This window comes from Canis aureus, chromosome 5 (genome assembly GCF_053574225.1).
Source record: "Canis aureus isolate CA01 chromosome 5, VMU_Caureus_v.1.0, whole genome shotgun sequence".
In the NCBI taxonomy this organism is placed as follows: domain Eukaryota; kingdom Metazoa; phylum Chordata; class Mammalia; order Carnivora; family Canidae; genus Canis; species Canis aureus.
The window spans coordinates 7203536-7225996 of record NC_135615.1 but is presented as its reverse complement, the minus strand read 5'-3'; the positions used below and the strand labels follow the sequence as shown (position 1 = coordinate 7225996).

General features: G+C 40.0%; 1 long non-coding RNA gene across 1 annotated transcript; it reads right to left on the bottom strand.

Annotated features, from left to right (window-relative positions):
• Positions 1–1408: 1408 nt before the first annotated feature.
• Positions 1409–21152, bottom strand: LOC144313652 (uncharacterized). The gene is made up of 4 exons (XR_013379281.1): positions 21058–21152; positions 10733–10880; positions 5920–6101; positions 1409–4485 (listed from the first exon to the last, which is right to left on the bottom strand). It is a non-coding gene; the product is annotated as an uncharacterized LOC144313652 (long non-coding RNA).
• Positions 21153–22461: the final 1309 nt, after the last annotated feature.

Below are 22461 nucleotides of genomic sequence, written 5' to 3'. Positions count from 1 at the left end.
TGTCACCCATTCTCCCGAGGGTCATATCTGAGTTTGTTGGGGGGCTCAAATAGTGCTTTGGGATCTAGGTAGAAGTGGAAATCTGATCCGTGGCCATCAAACCACAAAAGCTATTTCTGCTTTGTTCTCACACAGGCACTACCCGGGTTTATTCCAGATAAGCCACTTCTATTGGAAGTGGGCCAAGGGGAAAGAAGATGTCCAAGATCCAATCTCATGCTCGCTTGAGAGGATTCAGTGTGGTTGGTTGGGATCAAGGGGACATGCAGGCTGCAGCCAGGATCACAGGCCCAGGATGCCTGCATCCAGCTGCCCAAATCGGACATGCTAAGGACACGCCATCCTCTCCTGAATCTTCATTTATGTACAAAGCCCTAGAGGCCCCTCACCAAGGTTTTCCTTTAGACAGTCCAGGCTCCTGACTGGTTCAAAGGCTTTCGCTGACATTTCAGTTTGGATTTTCCCAAACTGAAAGGTTCTGGGTGTTCTAGAGATTTTTAAACCCTAAATACTTTGAAAGGCGATGGTTTGCTGGAAGCGGGACAAGCCAGTGTTAAAAGGTGCGGTGAAAGAAGAGGGAGCAGAACAGATCAAAAATCAGGTTGGTGAGCACTTCACATCACCTCCTTAATGCCCTCACTATCAACCTTCTCACCCCCACCCTCATCAATAGCATTTATGGAATGCCTCCTTGATGCCACGTGTCAGGGGATTTGCATGTGTCACCTCTAGGTCACATAGTGGTGGTCTGACGGCGGGATAAACTTCCCAGGGCAGACAGTGACAGCTCACAGCTGTCCCCTTCCAAGCACGGTATCCTTTGGGATCCTAGCAGGCCCCCCTGGGAACTGAAGGGTACAGACTCTACCCATTGTGTGACCCTGCTGGTATTGGGCACCAGCAGTAGTTGAAGCCAGCCTTCCTTTCCTCTCACACACAGGCACACACTCATGCACACACTCGTGCACCCATGCATGCACGCATATACACACATAAACACATGCTTCAGCTCCGATGCTGGGGCAGGCTTGTGTAGAGGTTGCACCTGATGTCCATATGCATGGAGTTCACATGCATCTCTGCCCAAGAGTGGACTCCAAACAAAAGTTTGAAAACTTCACTGAAGCAGAGGAAATCCAGGATCCCAGGGCTCATCTCCCTAATGCCCCTTCCCCACTAACTGTCTGTTGGGTGGTGGTCTTATGAGTGAGTCAGAGCTGGTCTTCACTTCACCAGCAGAGGTTAGTGTGGTGTGTGGATGACTCCTCCTCACCCTCGAGAGCAAACAAGAACCAGACAACCACAAAGTACCCTGCTTGTCCTGAGACTGACCCTTTAACCTAAAGTCTTTGGGGGGTATAAAAAAAAAAAAAAAAGAACCTGAAAAAAAAATTTCTAAATACAGTAATTTGTTTAGGCATTGACAAACTTTAATGTGTCATTAAGAATTAATTTACCAAATTAATCAATCAATTTAGTTGAGTAATCAGATCAAGCAGATAACAGGCCAGTGTGATCTGGTCCAATTAAATTAGATGAGTAGAAAGCCCAGATGATTAGATCGGATTAGTCAAATGCTTTTTGGAAGCATTCACAGATGGAAAGTGCAAGGTCTTCCCAGGGTCTTCTGTATGAGGGTTGGGCTGGTGGTGAGGGGCTGCCTGGGATCCTAGATGCTGTCCCCTCTCAGGTTTTAGGAGTCCTGTAACTTCAGACATACAACTTAGTAACCAGATCACTGAACAGCCATATAAGTTCCCTGTACATGCTGTGATAATTTATCACCACCATAGTAGCTAAAACAACACAACTTTATTATCTTATAGTTCTGGAGGCCAGAAGTCCAAAATGGAGGTAAAATCAAGATGTTAGCAGAACTGCATTCCCTCTGGGAGCTGGACAGGAAAATCCACTCCTTGCCTTTTCCAGCTTCCAGAGGCCACCTGGCTCATGACCACATCACTTGGACATCAACTTTGGCCATCAGCCACATTTCCTTGCACTCTGATGCTCCTGCACTCTTTCACTAATGGGGACCCTTATGACTATACCAGGTCCACCCAGCTAATCCATGATAACTTCCCCATCACAAAATCCTTAACTCCATCACCTCTGCAAAGTCTCTTTTGGCACATAAGGGAACATACTCCCAGATCGGGATTAGGATGTGGACATGTTTGGAGGGCCACTCCACCTACAACAACCTAAGGCCATTGCCAGAGTTTTGGAAGTTATGATGCCATGTCTGGTCCCTTGCAGACACCTCCATGTTTAGAGATTCTAAAAGGCTTAATGGGATACAACTGTATATCCCTGATTCCGCCACAGCAACTAAAACTCTTACAATTAAAGTAATCCGTTTGCATTAAGGCTTGGCTTCTAGAAAGAAAGAATATATGACCTATGAGGATAAATAACATGCTTCCATTAACACCAATCACCTGTGACTAGAAGATGATGGGTTGGTTTACAAACTTCCTATGATTAAGAGGTGCCTTAATTAATTGCATGGCATAATTAATTACATGTTAGAAGGAGATCAGCTGATAATGCTCAGAACTTGGGACTCCAAGTCCTTGCTCTAGACTCTAAAAAAGACAAAATAACATTGCATATACAACAGTTACTTCTGCCATAAAATATGTTAGCTGGAGACAGGGTCCAATAATAGACTCTGCTATACTAAAGTACCTATGTATATACTTGTATCTAATCTCATATTTTTCTAATGGTTTCCCTCTACCGACAAGTATGTGTTTAGTAGACCACTGCTTGGAACAGAGGATAAAGTCCATAAGGGCAAGAACAAAAACCTTTTTTAAAATATTTTATTTACTTATTTATTTATTTCACACACGGAGAGTGGGGAATGGGCAGAAAGAGAGGGAGAGAAAGAATCCCAAGCAGACTCTCCCCCTGAGCATGGAGCCCAAGGCAGGGCTAAATCTCAGGACTCTGAGATCATGACCTGAGGAGATATCAAGACTCAGATGCTTAACTAACTCAGCCACCCTGGCACCCCAGGAATAAAAACAGTTTAAAATATGCTATGTCCTGGGTAGGGAATGATATGGCAGTTAAAAGTTGGTTCTGCCTTCAAGAAGTTGTATTTGTTCGCCGGGACTGCCCTAACAAAGCACCATAGGCTAAGTGGCTTACACAACAAAAGCTTTTTTTCCCACAGTTCTGGAGGCAAGAAATCTGAGGTCGAGGTGTTGGCCGAGTCATTTCCCTCTGAGGCCCTCTCCTTGCCTGCTAAGATGGCATCTCCTCCCTGTGTCTTCACATGGTCCTCCGCCTGTGTGTGTCCATGCCCTCATCTCCTCTTGTCATTTCTATCGGGTCAGGACCCAACCTAGTGATCTCATTTCAACATAATTAACTTATTCAAGACCCTGGCTCCAAAATACAGTCATATTCTGAGGTCCTGGAGGTTCAGATTTCAACATCTCAATTTTTGAGGAATACAATTCAGCCCATCCCAGAAATGTCATATCTCATGGAGCAAAGAGGAGGTGGCAACAGAGATGGAGGAGGAAGAAATGCATATACATTTGTGGAAGGGAAGACTCAAGAGATGAGCTGTAACTTGACCAAAAGAGAGTTAAATTTGTCCTTAATTGGGAAAAAGACACCAATTACAAGGAGAATAGATAGTAAGGAATCCCACCTGCTTCTCATTGATTCACTAATAAAAGTTTAATTTCAAGATTTTAGGTCTTACTTCATCTGTATTCTGCTCGTCATCGCAGTTTATAGTCCACCCACATTTCAAGAGTACCCAGAATATGTCTGTTTCCCCCATGAATAGAAAACTCCATCTTTAACCTTCAATTATAAGGCAATCAGTCAAAATGGAAGAGATAATAAAGTTTCCACTTTATCTCCATGGGGACAGAAAACTGCCAGATGTCAGCTTTGCCCCTAAACCTCTCTACCTTAAGTCTCTCATCTATAATAAAATGAGATACCCTGGATCATTCCACAATTCCATAATTTAGTGAGGTTGGACTCAAATCTACTTAGGACTCTAGAGAAAATCATTTCATATACATTTCCCAGGGAAATATTAAATTAAAATCATGACCATTTAATGGCTAAAAACCAAATGAGGATAATGAGCATAAATATCAATGAAAAGAAAAAATTAGAAAAATAATCAGTAGAGAAACTGTTTATATTTCTTATTAACATGAATCACATCCTTAAGGCGATTACTGCCCGTGTCCGTCTGCCAGGGCTGCTGTAACAAGGCACTGCCAGTTGACAACTGAAACAACACAAATTTATTGTCTCACGGTTCTGGAGCCCAGAAGTCTGAGATCAAGGTGTCAGCAGGATTGGTTCCTTCTGAGGACCCTGGAGAAGAACCTGCTCCAGGCCGCTCTCCCAGCTTCTGTTGTTCCTGAGCTTTTGGCAGCATAACCCCCGTCTTCACATGGCATTCTCCCTGTGTGAGTGTCTGTGTCCAAATCACCTCCTTTTCTATAAAAACACCAGTCACATTGGAGTCTGCGCCCACCCGACTCTAATATGACTGCATCTGAACTAATGACACGTGTAACCACTCTGTTTCCAAATATATCACCTTCTGAGATTTGGGGGCATCAGGACTTGAACATACAAATTTTGGAAGAACACCTTCAATCCATAATACTGTCCGTCAACGAATTTAAAAATTAGACTATTTCATTTTCCCATCTCGTTCCTTTCAAAAGAAAGACTCAGTCTTGGCATGTTACCTACATTTTCCATAATGACACTTTTAATCAATAACTAAATCAAAAGCAAATTAAAAAAAAACCTCTATGCCAACTAAAATAAGAATCCTGATTATAAGATGGATCCCACTTTATGTGTGCATAAAATCTGTTTGCCTCTAGAAGTACCCTGGTCCTTTTAGCATATCTGTTTTTCTCCTACTCATGTATGTGTTAGGTTTAGCAGTTATTTTCAGAACACCTTCCACTTAAGGAATCCTTGAGGCGATAAAGTATCTAGTGTAGACCATCTGTCATGATTCAGGTATAGGTGAGATACCTGTAAGGAAGAAAACTGGTTCTCACTGGTAGTGCAGAGCAACCACAATTAAGATGTGCTTGATAAAATCAAGAGAAGCCTCCTTGATTCTTGTATAGACTTGCTCGGCATCCTCCAGAGCACATATTTAGAAATAAAATATATTTGTATTCCTCTTATAGCTCACAGTAAACATTGCTAGCACATATTTTAATTCTGCTTCACTTTTAATTAGCTTTTACAGAGAATAGTATTGCAGGTGAATGCTATCCTACAGTAGTAACATTTTTCTGATAACTTCAGAATTCAAGGTGGCAGCAAAGGAGTCCCACAGTTTAAGAAAACCATAGTTTAATATGGACCTTTAAAAGATAAACATTGGGCTGGCATTTGAAGATATGCCTTTAGCACAGGTTTGAAACTGTCTGCTATTCTGAACATTTAATGCATATTAAATTATAGGCGTAACATTTTAAAAGCAGGTTTGGAACAAAAATCTCATTAAACATCACCTGGCCAGCCGTCCTCAAACTAAACCAATTGAACTGAAAAAAAGCCTGTCTAGGGCCACATAGAAAGCATCTTCTAGAGCTGTGGGGACATCTTGTGGCCAATTTTAGTAAGGATTTTAAAAAATGAGATATTTCGACTCCAATACAGTGAATGATTACAATTTGTTAGTAATTGTGGTCTATGTAGAGAACATAAAGATGAACAAAACATAAGCTGTGCTTTGAAAAATCTATCAGAATAGAAAAACAGTGAGCATTTTAATATGGCCAGGCCTCATCTTATTTAGGTATACACAAGAAATACAGGTATCTTGTAAAAAAATGTTAAAGTACAGATGTAATAAACACCTGTGTTTTTGCCTCTCCTCCGTACACCCACGTTCCTTACCACTTCAGTGCAGTGTTATTTTGGAAGCCATTTTGCACTCATCCATTGGCCATATGTTGGTGAGGCTTGCTGGTCAACACCTCTGGTTTCAGGCCTCCCTAGTCCTCCTCATATTCTATCAGGAGCACAGGCCCCAAACTAGGTAAAAGTCGTTCACTTCTGGGAGTGAATTTTTCATTAACCTGTGGAGACAAAGATGACCTTTTCTGCTGGTTGCTTGTCAGCCTACAGCTGCTGCTAACCAGCTAATATCATGTTGGGGGAGCACATCTGGTAATGAAGGAGCCTGGAAAAAGCAAAGGCAGGAAGTGAAGAGCATTTGGGATAGGACCACAAGACCAAGTCATACCACCGTGGACTGTTCAGGAAAAAGGGTTGATCCTGTAAGGAAACCAATTGAATTAATGCAAAAGATAAGCATAAAAAGAAAGTGAATGAAAAACATCGAACTAATGGAAAACTAGTAACAACTTTCAGGTAGCTAGGTAGATAGATAGATAGACAAATACATTAACATAAACACAAATAAATAAAATAAATTTAAATATTTTTATTTATTTATTATTTGTTATTATTAAATAGTTCTGAAAATCAGCTTTCCTGGCTAAATACGATGCAAAAAACTTTCCACATACGTGGATGTCACAATGCTCTATACTTAAAGTTTGCAATTTTCCATTCTAGAGAGGCAGCATAATTTAGACAATCCATTGTCATTTGCTGGACCCTTTGAACATTTAGTCTGTTGGCAATCTTTGAAGCTATCAACAATTCTCCAACCTGTCATGCTTTCCTGAAAAATTGTCAGAGTATTTCCTTAGAATTGGAGAGAATTTTTAAGTTCCATCAGCAATTATTTAATTGTATTTGAGATAAAATAAAGATAAATTGGTTTTATTCAGATGGTTTCTATTGCCCTTGGAAAACATAGATGCCAGTTGGGATCATACTAACATTTAAGATTCAGACAATGATGGGCAGCCCAGGTGGCTCAGCAGTTTAGTGCCAACTTTGGCCCAGCGTGTGATCCTGGGGACCTGGGATTGAGTCCCACATCGGGCTTCCTGCATGGAGCCTGCTCCTCCCTCTGCCTGTGTCTCTGCCTCTCTCTCTCTCTCTCTCTGTCATGAATGAATAAATAATAAATAAATAAAATCTTAAAAAAAAATTTGGACAGTGAAACTTTGGCCCCAGGAATTAAAATATCCATTCTGAGAGAAAAAAAAAATATCCAAATCCATGAATGACTGGTACTCTGGTGCCAGAAATGGGAGATGGGGGACTGGGTGAATGGCACCATTTGTTTATTTTTTCTTTTTGCCTACACACCTACAAATAAATTCATGAAAAAGTGGCTCAAAGTCATTGATTGGGGTAGGAGGGGTAGTGTAAACCACAATAAGATGTCTTCCATGATCATTTACCCTTTAAAAGGGCTACACTTAAAAAGATTTACCACATCGAATGTTTGTGACGACATGGAGCAACTGGAACCCTCCCAGCTGGTCAGTGGGAGTGTAACATGGCACTACCACATTGGAGAACTGACAGTCTTTCTGAAAGTTAAACATACTCCCATCACAGGACTTAGCCATTTCACTCCTAAGGACTAACCCCAAATCAATAAAAACATATTTTAGAAATCTTTATGAAGATTTATGCATAAATGTTCTTAACACTTGTTTTTTCATTATAGCCTACACTGGAAACAACTTAGACATCCATATATATTACATTCTCATAATGAAATACTACTCAGTAATAAAAGAAGCTACCGATTCGCACACCACAGGAATGAATTTCAAAATCATTGCTCTGAGTGAAATACTTCATCACAGAAGAGTACATACTACTATAGGATTTCTTTTTTTTTTTTAGAATTTTTTTTAAAGATTTTATTAATTTATTCATGAGAGACACAGGGAGAGAGAGAGAAGCAGAGAGAGAAGCAAGCTCCATGCAAGAAGGCCGATGAGGGACTCCATCCCTGAACCCCAGAATCAATCCCCAGGTGGAAGGCAGGCACCAAGCCACTGAGCCACCCAGGGACCCCCTATAGGATTTCCTTTATACAAAATTCTATTCAATGTAGCTTAATCTGGATTGGCAAAAGGCAGGTCAATAGTTGCTTAAGGCTAGGAATGGTAAAAAGATAGTCTATAATGTGGCATGAAGAAGTCTGGGGGCAATGAAAATCTATATCTTTATTGTGGTCATATTTTCATGGGCGTATGCATGTCAAAACCCATGAATTATACACTTGAACTGGAGAGAACTTATTATACATAAATTATACCCCAATAAAACTGATAAAATAATTTAAAAATTTTAAAAAATTTGCTGCTTGCAAATGCTTCTTTAAAAGTATGTATAGAGCTTGAAGTATTAGCATGGAATATAATATTCTCTTAAAACACCAAAGGAAAATAATATCACAAAATATGGATTCTAAGTCAAGAAGCACTATTAAGAGAAAAAGAAATAATTCGTTATGATAGAAGAGTCAGTACTTCAGGAAGGCACAATTGTAAATCAGTATGTACTCCATACCATATTTTCAAGTTATTTAAATGATATAAAATTTAAAGATAAATTACTCAAATTTACAATCATATTCAAACATTTTTATCACTCCCTTTTCTCACCATACTAAAGACCGAAAAAAAGTAACGTTATAAAATATTAGAACAAAATGATTAAACAACTTGAATGATTTGGCATTTATAAAATACTGCACCAGAAAATTGCATTATTTTCATAATAGTTGATTAAATTGGCCTTTTGGTGGACCATAAGACAAGTCCCAGTATATTTTAGTGAATTAAAGTCATAGGGAATGTGTTCTCTGACCACAGTGAAATTAGTCTAGAAATTTATTACAAAAAGATAATCAGAAAATCCCCAAGTGTTTAAAATTAGACAATACATTTCTAAATAATCATAGATCAAAGAAGAAATAATACTGGAATTTAGAAAATAATAGGAATGAAGAATAATAAAAATACAGTATTTTTCCAAAATGTGCAATACAGATAAAGCTCTATCCAAAGGGCCTAAATAGAAATATTAAAAAGAAGAAAGGCTAAAAATAAATTAATTTGGGATTTGGGTCTTAAGATAAAGAATAAAATTAAGACCAAAGAATATGAAAGTAGAAAAAATATAAAGAAAAGGGTAAAACTTAACGATAATAAAGTACAATAGATAATAAGACAAAAAGTTGAATCTTTGAAAAGACTAAAAAAATTCATAAATTTTTGGCAAGTGTGATTTTTTTTAAAGCAAAAAGTAACCTGGAAACATGGGAAGAGATATGAATCTAGACTCTATCCTAAACGAGCAACGTATTACGGACAAAATGTAAAAATTAAGATATTTATGAGACAATTAGAAATTTGAGCATCAAACATTGGATAATCAAGGAATTGTCACCATCTTGTAGGTGGGATGATAATAAAGTTAACTAAAAGGTGTATGTATCATGTAGAGATGCATACCACAATGTCACTGTATGGGATGAGCTAATGCTTGGGATTTGCTCCAATATATTAAGGAGGGCAGAATTGGTGGTAGGTGCATGGAAGGGAAGCACTGGCTCTGCACTGCTGGTTGTTGGTAGGGTGGGGAGAGTGATAGGTACATGGGATTCATTCAACTACACCATTTACTTATGTGATAGTCAAAATTTCCATAATGAGCAAATTCCTTAAAAAAAAAAAATGTACTATGGGCAGCCCTGGTGGCTCAGCGGTTTGGCGCTGCCTTCGGCCCAGGGTGTGATCCTGGAGACTGGAAATCGAGTCCCGCGTTGGACTCCATGCATGGAGCCTGCTTTTCCCTCTGCCTATATCTCTGCTTCTCTCTCTCTCTCTCTCTCTCTCTGTCTCTCATGAATAAATAAAATATTTTTAAAAATACTATGAACCAAACTGACACAAGAAACAGAAAAAATATATTCTTCTGCATATTAGAGAAATAAAAAACCATGAAAAACATTTGTCCCCCAAACACAAAACTTTTTATGCAGATGGCTTTAATTGCAAATCCTTCTAAGTATCTACAATTAGCCGATCTTACACAAATTACTCCTATAAAGGGAAAGTGAGAACAGGGTTGCTTGGGTGGCTCAGTCTGTTAAGCACTCAACTCTTGATTTTGGCTCAGGTTACGATCTCAGGGTTGTGAGACGGAGTCCAGTGTTGGGCTCTGTGCTCAGCATTAAGTCTGCTTGAGATTCTCTCTCTCTTTCTCCCTCTGTCCCTCTCCCAGCTCATGCTCACTCTCTCTCTCTTTCTCTAAAGTAAATACATAAAATCTTAAAAAAAAAAAAAAAAAAAAAAAAAGCAACGAGGTGCTTGGGTGGCCTGTCAGTTAAGTGTCTGCCTTCAGTTCTGGGCATGATCTCAGGGTCCTGGGACTCAGTCACACATCCGGCTCCCTGCTCAGCAGGGAGTCTGATTCTCCCTCTGCCTCTGCCTCTGCCCCTGTGCTCTCTCTCTCCTAAATAAATGAATAAAATCTTTTTTTTTTAAAGTGAGAACAATTCTCAGTTAATTTTATGAGACCTGCATAATTTTGATAGTAAAACTTGACAAGAACATTGTAATAAAGGTAAATCAAACATAAATGTGCTTCATAGACATGGAGGCAAAAATTTTTAAAGAAAGCATTAGAAAACCTAACCTAGCAATATTTTTTTAGAAAAGGAAAAAAGAAAAAGTTGAGTTCATTTTAGGAATGCAAGGTTGCTTTATCACTCAAAAATCCATTACCCCCCCCCCAAAAAAATTAATAATAATATAAAATCCATTACCGCTTTAGGAGAATAAAGAACAAATATCAGGTCCGAGCGAGGCAGAAGATGGGACTCGGGATTCTTCCGCGGAACAAGTGCAGAACAGGATAATCGGTTCAGCAACAAACAGGAGAAGCTAGTGAAGCAGCTGAAATTTGCAGAATGCCTAGAAAAAAAAGGCGGACATGAGCAAAGTAAATTTGGAGGTTATAAAGCCTTGGATAACAAAACAAGTAACGGAAATCCTTGGGTTTGAAGATGATGTTGTGATTGAGTTCATATTCAACCAGCTGGAAGTGAAGACTCCAGACTCCAAAATGATGCAGATCAACCTGCCTGGGTTTTTGAATGGAAAAAAATGCTAGAGAATTTATGGGAGAACTGTGGCCCCTGCTCTTAGGTACACAAGAAAACATCGCTGGAATCCCTTCTGCTTTTCTAGAACGGAAGAAAGAAGAAATAAAACAAAGACAGATTGAACAAGAAAAGTTGGCATCTATGAAAAAAAGCAAGATGAAGACAAGGATAAGAAGGATAAGGAAGAAAAAGAAAGCAGCAGAGAAAAAAGGGAGAGGTCTTGAAGCCCAAGAAGACCCAGATCCAGATCTCCTTCCCCTAGAAGACGATCTTCCCCTGTCAGGAGAGGGAGAAAGCGCAGTTATTCTTGATCTCCCCATCACAGAACCAAGAGCCGGAGTCCTTCCCCTGCTCCAGAAAAGAAGGAAAAACCTCCAGAGCTCCCAGAACCATCAGCGAAAGTCAAAGAACCTTCAGTACAAGAGGCCACTTCTACTAGTGACATCCTGAAAGTTCCCAATCCCGAACCTGTACCAGAGCCTAAAGAACCTTCTCCGGAGAAAAATTCCAAAAAGGAGAAGGAGAAGACCCAACCAAGATCTCGGTCACGTTCCAAATCAAGATCCCGGACACGGTCTCGCTCTCCTTCTCCTACCCCACCTAGACGGCGTCACAGATCCCGATCAAGATCAGACGCACCTAACGTAAAGACTGCTAACTCTGGGAAACGAACTAGGGGTGGTAGAAGGGGAGGAGGGTGGGGGGTGGGAGTGAATGGGTGACGGGCACTGGGTGTTATTCTGTATGTTAGTAAATTGAACACCAATAAAAAAAAAAAAAAAAAAAAAGAGTTAGAAAACAGAAAAAAAAAAAAAAAAAAAAAAAGATCAGACGCACCTAGAAGGAGGCCAAGTCCGAGAAGGCGGCCATGCCTCGCGGAAGAGCCCCTCCAAGACGAATGCCACCTCCACCCAGGCCTTGGCCTGGAGTAGAGCTCCAGTGAGACGGAGACGACGTCCATCAGCATCCTTGTCTGGAAGTAGCTCATCATCCTCTTCATCTCGTTCCGGGTCACCGCCAAAAAAGCCTCCTAAGAGGACATCCAGTCCCCCTCGAAAAACTCGTGGGTTATCTCCTTCAGCAAGTCCTCCGAGGCGAAGGCATGGGCCATCACCTCCAGCAACTCCCCCACCCAAAACCCGCCATCCCCCAACACCCCAGCAGGCAAATCGTACAAGAAGTCGTGTTTCTGTCTCTCCAGGGAGAACTTCAGGTAAAGTGACAAGACATCAAGGTACTGAGAAAAGAGAGTCCCCTTCACCAGCACCTAAGCCTAGAAAAGTAGAGTTCTCTGAATCGGAAGAAGATAAAGGTGGCAGAATGGCTGCGACACATTCTGTGCAGCAGAGACGTCAATCCAGACGACAGAACCAGCAGTCTTCATCTGATCCCGGCTCCTCTTCTTCCTCAGAAGATGAGAGCCCCAAGAGTTCCCATGTGAAGAATGGTGAGGTAGGCAGGCGGCGGAGACATTCCCCTCCCCGGAGTGCCTCTCCATCACCTGGATAGTGCCAGAAAGAGACTTCGCCTCGCGGTAGACAGAGGAGGAGTCCTTCCGTGGGGACCCACCAGAAGGCGACGTTCCCCTTCTGCCCCCACTCCTCCTAGGCGCAGGTCCCCACGCCACTACCACAGCCAAGAACTCCTTCTCCCCCCCGCCGGCACTCACCATCCCCAAGAAGATACTCTCCTCCCATACAGAGGAGATACTCTACTTCTTCACCTCCGAAGAGAAGAACAGCTTCTCCCCCTCCCCCTCCTAAACGAAGGGCATCACCAGCTCCACCACCAAAGCGTCGGGTCTCCCATTCTCCACCTCCCAAACAAAGAAGCTCCCCAGTCACCAAGAGATGTTCGCCTTCATTATCATCAAAGCATAGGAAAGGGTCTTCCCCGAGCCGGGGAAACGAAAGGCATTTGCCCTCACCACGGCCTCGAGCTCCTCAGACCTCCTCAAGTCCTCCACCTGTTCACAGAAGAGCATCATCATCACCCCAAAGAAGGCAGTCCTCTTCTCCAAGTACTAGGCCCATTAGGAGAGTCTCCAGGACTCCAGAACCCAAAAAGACAAAAAAGGCTGCCTCACCAAGCCCTCAGTCTGTAAGGAGGGTTTCCTCCTCTCGGTCTGTCTCAGGATCTCCTGAGCCAGCAGCTAAAAAAACCCCAGCACCTCTATCCCCTGTCCAGTCTCAGTCCCCCCCTACCAACTGTTCACCAGCGGTACCGGTCAAAAAGACTAAAAGCCCAACACCAAGCCCATCTCTGACAAGGAACTCAGACCCAAAGGAGGTGGAAAGAAAAAGAAGAAAAAGAAGGACAAGAAACACAAGAAGCACAAAAAACACAAGAAGGAAAAGGCCATTGCGGCAGCCGCTGCAGCAGCTGTCACTCCCACGGCCCCTGCGGCCCCCACGACCACATCAGCACAGGAGGAACCGGAGGCAGAGCCCGAGCCTAAGAAGGAGACCAAGAGTGACCCCGACGACAACCTTGACGACTTAGAGAAGCACCTGCATGAAAAGGAGCTGAGGTCGATGCAGAAGGCTCAAGCGTCCCCACAGTCTTAGGCGGGAATGTGTGTCACGATGTACATTTTATTTGGTTTGTACGCAATTCAATTTCAAAATTGCTAAAATGTGTTTGAGCTTTAGAGTGGATGGCCACGGACTAGCTAGAGTTACTAAACCAAACCAAGCTCGGACTTGTGTCCCTCATTTACTCATAAGGCTCAGGAGCCCAAAGGTTGAATAATTGGTTGACGCTTGAGAAAGGGCTTAAGCAATGGTTTCCGGAGCTCGCTTTTAAGTGATCGCCCACATAATACAATTGATATAATGTGTTCTAGCCTGATGGTAAAGTTAATTAGGGGTCTGTGCTATTCTTACTGGTCTGTTAATCATATCCATCGTCCTTTAAAAAGCGTATGCATCTAGAATAGCATGTTTATCTGTTAACTAAAACCCTCCTGTGTCAGTAGGGCCTGTCATGCATGTGGGTATTCCTTTATCTTTATTCTGCTTGTGCTGTATGATACCGTAAAACCTTAAATAAAGTTGACACTGCTTGGACATCATCCACTGTGTCCCTCCTGTCCCCATCTCTTTACTTTTCTTTTATTTCCTCATCCCCTTACCCTTAGGACCCTATCGTGTTGCCACAAAGTGCACAACACTTTAGACTATAACATTTGTTGTAATAATTGCTAGGTTGAAGTTCACCATGTAAAAAAAAGGGGGGGGGGGGCATGGATTTACATTGCAAAAGGTGTCCACAGTGTATTAGTTACATTCTTTCATTGACAGCTGACATAAATTCATTTAGAGTGAAATATTTTAAGCCAAAAAAAATCCCCTTTTTAAAAAAGGGGTTTCAATATTGTTGTCATTTTTATGGTTTCTTTAAAGGCCTTGGCTTTTCCCAGAGGTTTTCCTTTCTTGTCATTTTTTTTCTTTATTTTTTTTTTCTCATTTGAGTCTTAACACCCATTTAAATTATGATACTTCCAACCTTGTATGGTTTGCAAGCTTGCCCAGAAATAAGACCACTGTTGAACTACCACAAAGTATAAATGAATATTTTAATGCCACAATCTTTCCTGTTGCCTGTGGAGTCTCTGCTGAAATGAATCAGGATTCGAGCTCTAGGACGAGATGGAAAATGAAAGCATGTTGTTTGCCAGGACACTGTGGGTTTATATTGATGTGTAACAAGTTGATTTGGAACACTGGAATTCATTCTATTCTGTTGTGGTTTTTTTTGTTTTGTTTTGTTTTGTTTTGTTTTTTGTAAAGGCAATTAACTAGTCCCAGGAAGGATCCTTCAGTTCTATAAAAGCTTGTTTTATGAAATGTCATGGCTCCATTCATAACTTTGTCTTGTTCTTCCAATTGGTATATACAACTTTCAGAGCTCTCAGATTTGGAAGGCTGGAAGGGTCCAGACTTTGAAATAGTGTCTTGTTTTCACTGTTTTTGGTTTTTTTATTTTTGTTTTTAAACTAAAGCTATATAAAGTTTGTGGATTAAACAGAATAAATTTCTAAATTAAAAAAAAACAAATATCACATGATCATCCCAATAGATGTGGGAAAAGTAGATAATAAAAATTTAGCACTTAAGATCAAATTATTTAACTACTAATAGAAGTAAAAAATTAAAACTAATTGAAAATATAAAATATTAAAAAATCTACAGGTATCATCATACAGAATGGTAAAGTACTGAAAGCTTTCCTCCCCCTGAGACCAGAAATGAGACAAGGATGCTCATTATTACCAACTCTAGTCAAGATAGTACTAGATATCTTAGCACCATATGGCAAGAAAAAGAAACAAAAGATAGAAGAATTGAAAGTATAGGAATAAAAGTGCCATTATTTTCATTGGCATTATTAAAATAGTCAAATATACGCAGGCAATCCATTTACATTAGAAAGTAAACTTAGTAAGGTCACTGCTTAAAGTCAACACACAAAATTAGTTACATTTTTATATTTAAATAAGTAATTTAAAATAATTTTTAAATGACACCATCTATAACATCTGAAAAAAGTAAATACAAAGGAATAAATGCAGCAAAATACTTATAAATCATATAGACATATAGACAAAGTGTTACTAATCATTATTATGTCCAATAAAAGAAAATACAGCGTCATGTAGAAATAAAGTTCATGAATATACTCATGAACACACTCAGTGTTGAAAATATGTCAGTTCTCTCAAACTGACCAATAGATTTAATAAAGTCTCCCTCATAATCCCAGCAGTATTTTTTTCAGGAAATTGACAAGATGATTCTGAATTTATCTAGAAATGCAAAAGGCCAGAATATCCAAAAACACTTTTTAAAAAAGAGCAAAGTTGGAAGACTTACACCAGACCCCAAAACATCTTTAAAGAAAGATATAATAGAAACATATTACATTATCTAAAATTCCCATTATATAATTTGTAAAATTTTTTTTACAATTTGTAAAATTAATAGGCATGCACAATAGCAGAAAAACATGATCCATAATAAAGAAAAAATAATAGAAACTCACTCTGAGATGACAAAAGTTTTGGAATAGTAGTCAAGGACATTAAGGCAGCTATTATAAATAGAGTCAAGAACTTAAAGGAAGTTAATGAACAAGATGGGAAATCTCAGTAAAGAAATAGAAACTATAAAAAGAATCAAATGGAAATGCTAAGACTACAACTCACAACATCTGAAGTGAAAAAAATCCACAACATTGGCTTAACATCTGGTCAATTGCACATGGCAAAAGAAATAGTGTGTTTGAAAATAAGAGAAATGACCCAATCTTAAGAAGAGAGAGAGACAAAAAAAAAAAAAGAAAGTAAGAAATGAACAGAGCCTCAGTGACCTTTGAGAGACCATCCAAATATAACATGTGATTGGACTGCCCAAAAGAGAAGGGGATGGAACAGGAAAAAAGTACTTGAAGAAATAATGGCTGAAATTTTCTAAAAAGTGATGAAAACTCAATTTACAGAACCACAAATCACAGAAAATCCCAAGCAGGAAAAACACACACAAAACCACATCTAGTCTGAAAAGCAGCCAGAGAGAAAGACATGATTGAGGGGGAAACATACAAATGACTGCTGATTTGCCAGCAGTAACAGTAGAGGTGAATAAGCAATGAAATGACCCGGGAGCACTTGAGTGGCTCAGACTATTAGGTGGCCAGCTCTTGACTTCTGCTCAGGTCATGATCTCAGGGTTGTGGGATGGAGCCTCACATCAGGCTCTGCACTCTGCAGGTTGTCTGCTTGAGATTCTTTCCTTCTCCCTCTGCCCCTCCTCCTGCTCACATGTTCTCTCTCTCTCTCTCTCTCTCTCTCAAATAAATAAATAAATCTTTAAAAAAATGACCCAAACAAACCTGTCATCTCAGCATCTCAGATCCCACAAAGAGGCCTCAAAATGAGATTGAAATAAAGACATTTTCAAATAAATAAAAGTCACAGGAATGTGAGGCCAGGAGATCTGCACCACAAGAAATGCTAAGAATAAGTTATTTGAATTGAAGAGAAAGGTTACCAAACGGAAATATGCATCCACAGAAAAATACAAAGGGCACTGGAAACGAGAAGATTGTGAATGAAGATATGTTGGACTTTCTCCTTTTTCATCTCTTAACTTATATAAAAGACGAGTAACTACTCAATCATAAAAAAACATTATATTATGGGTTTTATAGAAAATTAAAAAAAAAAAAAAAAAAGGCAGCCCCGGTGGTGCAGCGGTTTGGTGCAGCCTGCAGCCTGGGGTGCGATCCTGGAGACCCGGGATCGAGTCCCACATCGGGCTCCCTGCATGGAGCCTGCTTCTCCCTCTGCCTCTCTCTCTCTCTCTCTCTCTGTCTATAAATAAATAAATAAAATCTTAAAAAAAGGAAAATATAAAAATAAAATATATGATAAATGTAGCATAAGGACAGGTGGTGACAAAATTATATTGTTGCAAGGTCTTTACATTTTGTGTAATGTCATATAATTTTAATTACAGATTGAGATAGGTTAAGAATGCATATGCTAATCCCTAGTGCAGCCATTAAAAATAATTTTAAAAAGAAAACAAAATCCAATAAAATACATTAACTGGAATACTGTATTAGTTTTCTAGGCCTCTCATAACACAGGACCATAAACCAGGTAGCTTACACAACAGAAATTCATTGCATTACAGTTCTAGAGGCCAGAAGTCCAAAGTCAAGCTGTCAGCAGGGCTCTATTCCCTCTGAAGGGTCTAGGGAAAGATATGTCCCACACCTCTCTCTCTCTCAGCTTCTGCAGTTTCTTGGTCATGACAGACAATTTCAGTCTTCCCCTGCGGCTCTCCCTATACGTATCTCTTCATATAATGTTCTCTTTGTAAAGACATCAGTTATATTCAATCAGGGGCCACCCTACTCCAGTGTGACCTAATCTCAACTAATTATAACAACTCTATTTCCAAGTAAGTTCACAATGTGAAGTTCTGTGGCATTAAGACTTAAACAGATGAACGGGGAGGGGGACACAATTCAACCCACAACAAATGCTAAAACATATTTGATTGATCCAAAAGAAATCAGTTAAAAAAGGAACAGAGGAATGGAAATACCCCCCAAAAAAATCCAAATCAATAACAACATGATAGATTAAATACATTCATACCAATAATTGTGATAAACATATAGCCTCTAATTAAAAGTAAAAGATCATTAAACTAAATTAAAAAATCAAGACCCAACTATATGCTGTATAAAGAGATACATTTTTTATTAAAGATTTTTATTTATTTATTCATGAGAAACACAGAGAATGAGAGACAAAGATAGAGGCAGAGGGAGAAGCAGGCTCCATGCAGGGAGCCAGATGTGGGACTCGATCCCGGGACTCCAGGATCACTCCCAGGGCCGAAGGCAGGCGCCAAACCGCTGAGCACCCAGGGATCCCCCAGGGATACATTTTAAATATACACAGGTGTGTTAAATATAAATACTAAGCATAAGAAACCTGTTGTATCTAAATTAATACCAGATAAAATAGACTTCAAGACAAGGATGAATTAAAGAGGTAAAAGAAAGTAATAGCTCATACTGATATACACATTAATTCATCAACGTGACATAATCTTAAGAAAAAATGCATTTAAAGCCATAGCATCAAAAACCATGGAGCAAAAGCAAAATTTGACAGAATTAAGAGGAAAGATAAGTCATCTACAGTCATAGTTAAAGAGTTGTCACTAATCTGCTAATTGATACAGCAAACAGACAATGAACAGTAAGGATCAAACATAGCTAACATTATCAGAAACTTTTTTTAAAAGATTTTGCTTATTTATTCATGACAGAGAGAGAGAGGCAGAGACACAGGCAGAGGGAGAAGCAGGCTCCATGAAGGGAGTCGGACGTGGGACTCAATCCCGGGTCTCCTGGATCACACCACAGGCCGAAGGCGGCGCCAAACCACTGGGCCACCAGGGCTACCCTCATTATCAGAAATTAATCCAACTAGCATGTATAGAGTACTATGCATAATGAGTCACTGGGGACTAAAAGTTTATATTCTTTTCTTTTCTTGGGTAATCTTTACTTTCAATATAGGGGTGGCGGATAGGTAGAAGAAAACAAAAAATAATCATTTAAGTCTCACCATATGCTCATTCTACACAGGTAAAGGTCAACAGAAGCAATCCTGAGCCAAATTGAATTACGTAGGGGCACCTGGGTGGTTCAGTGGTTGAGCATCTGCCTTTGGCTCAGGTCATGATTCTGGGGTCCTGGGATCGAGTCCCACATCAGGCTCCCCACATGGACCCTGCTTCTCCCTCTGCCTATGTCTCTGCCTCTCTGTGTCTCTCCTGAATAAATTAAAAAACAAAAACCAAATTGAATTATGCTGATCTTTGCTGAAGTCAACAAACGGTCATTTAATACAATGATCAATTGATTTTGGGCAGCGGCATTTACAAATGGTACCTGAAAAACTGAGTAAACATAGGGGGGGGGAGATAGATCTCACCCATAGTTTATAGCACACAGAATATTAATTCACAAACAATCATAAGACTAAACATACAAACTAAAATAAATTTTTTTTAGGAGACAGGATAACATCTCTATGAACTTGGGATAAGCATAGGTTTCCTAGATAATTCACCAAAAACTTACTTACTAAACACAGAGATTACATTGAGGAATTGGACTGTGATATAGTTAAGAATTGCTTATCAGGAGACATTGCTAAGCAGATGAAAAAGTCAATCAGAAAAAAAGAAAAAAAAAGTCAATCAGAAGTTGGAAGAAGACTATTCTCGATAAATAAATCTGACAAAGGACTTATGACTAGAATATATTAAAGATGACTGTAAATTAGTAATAGAAAGATAATCAACCCCATAAAAAGGGTCAAAAGGTTTGAAAGATAATTCACAAAAGGAGATATATAAACAAGCACATTAAAAAAATGGCTTACATTATGAATCATGAGAAAAGAAAGCCACAATGAGATACTCCTTTACACCCACTAAAATAAAAAAGACAGAGAACCGTAATTGTTGCTGAGGATGCGACGACCCTGGAACTCATTTGTGGGAATGGGACATCGCCCTCCCATTTTAGAGAGCTGGTAGATATAAACCTACCCTCCGACCAGCCTTCCACCCTCAGGTATATTATCCAAGAGAAATGGCAACGTGTGCCACAAGAAGACTTGCTCATGAATGTTTACAGAAGCTCTTCCATAATAGTCGGAAACTGGAAACAATCCAATGTCCAACAAGCAGTGAGCAGATAAATTGCGGTATATTTGCACAATGGAATGCTACTCAATTAAAACAAAACAAAAACCCAAAAACTACTGCCATGGACAAAACACAGGAGCAGTAAATTAAGTGAAAGAAGCCAGACATGGAAGATCCTTATACTCTATGACTCCATCCCTGTGACTTTCTGGAGCAGGTGAAACCAATTCTGATGATGAAGTACGGAACAGAAGCTGCCTTTGAGTGAGGGGAGGGACAGCATTGACAGAGGGAGTTCACGAAGGAACTTTCTGGGCTCATGGAAATGTTTCATATTTTGATAGAGGTATGTACCACTCAGGTGCATATATATTTGTCAAAATTCATCCAACAGAACACTCAAGATCTGTGCATTTTACTACATGTAACATTTACTTCAATAAAGAGCGGAGAAGGAGGACAAAGGCATTTTCCATGCATTCAAAGCAACAAAACATATTTTGCAAGAACATATGCATAAAAATAAAGGGTGACTTAGTCTTCAGAAGCAGTTGTGGCTACAATGTTGAATGATTTCCTTAAATGTAACATTTAGTTACTTGTTCATTTTCCAGGGTGAGGGTCTTAAGCCCCTGTGAGGAAAGAAGAGAGAGGGGGTGGGGAGTGGGGAGAGAAGGAAACAAATTAAAAAAGCAAGAGGGCTGATGGGCCTGGCAGCAATGGAGGGGCAGGACGGGCTCACACCTGATTACGGCTCTCCCTTGTTTTCCTGCTCATGGCAAGCCCTGGACCTCTAACCTACTTCAGTTTCCTTTCCCAGTTTCACCATCAGTCAGGGCCTCTGTATACGTTTAAAGTATCTGTCAGTCCCTTCACTGATGTATTTGTGATCCGAGATTATGACTTAATGTCATTAAGTCATAAGATAAGATTATGACTAAGTCATAATCTTAATGTCATAATCTCATAATCATAAGACTATGACTTAATGTCATTAAGTCACCCTTAACAATTTCCAAACTTGGCATATTTGAAAGCATATTGCATCTTGCGCGATACGTTGTACCATGACGTTGTAAAAATATGTCCCAGCAAAACCAACCGAGAGGGACTGGAGATGAAAACTGCCAAAGCCTCTCGGTACACTGCTTCTTGTTTCACTGGTTTTTACTTGAATTCCTCCGTGACTGCTTGTACCACAAAAGTACAACCATTCATGGCCACTAGGTGGGTCTCTCCTCAAAAACTCTGGCTTTGTTCCTTTTCCTTCCACAGGGCTGAACAAATTACATTAGTATCTGGACCTGTTCTCTCTCTTCCAAATTGGGTGTGTTGAGTTTTCCTCTTTATGGGTTTGCTAAGAACAAATGTAACGATCCTAAGCACCTAGATACTAGAACAAAGTGTTTATTATTCCAAACAAAGGGAACATTTGTGACAGCAAGAATATTCTACTCAGTCAAGCAGGAGAAGGTATTACCAGCCCTGAGTTCAGGAAAACTGCAATCCCTCCCTTCCTACCTTCCTACCTCCCTTCCTTCCTTCCTTGTCTCCCCTTTTGTCTTTCTATCTTCCTTTCTTTTTGTCTGTCTCTTTCTTTCTTCATATTTTCTTTGTTTCTCCGGCACTTTGAGCTTCTGCCTCCAGAGTGTAGACAAATAGAAGAAAGTAGCTACCAGCACTCTGAGGGGAAACAGCCCTGACCTGCAGTTCCTGCTCTGGCCATGCTAGCCATCTTCTCCTCTTGGCTGGTTTTTTACAGAGCCCGCAGAACTGAAGGCCCCCCCTGTGTTGCTCCCTGACCTCGTGCTCCTTGACATTGTCCAGCAGGTGAAATGCGACTCATGCACAGGGATGTCAGCGGCCAGGTGTAGTTCAGGCAAAGGGATAACAAGGCCCACCTGCTTTGGTCCCACTGTGGTGGGGATCACCCCCAGCTCTGTGCCCACAAGCAGGTTACCTAACTAGGCTGTGTCTTGACTTCTTTATCTATGAAGAAAAGATCATGATTTTACCTACTTCATCTGGGTTTTGAGTAATGAATGAGTAAAGCACTTGGAATTGTACCTGAGACATGGTACATGATTAAATACTAATCATACTAATAATAATAAGAAGGATCCCTAGTATTATTAACACAAGCAGACA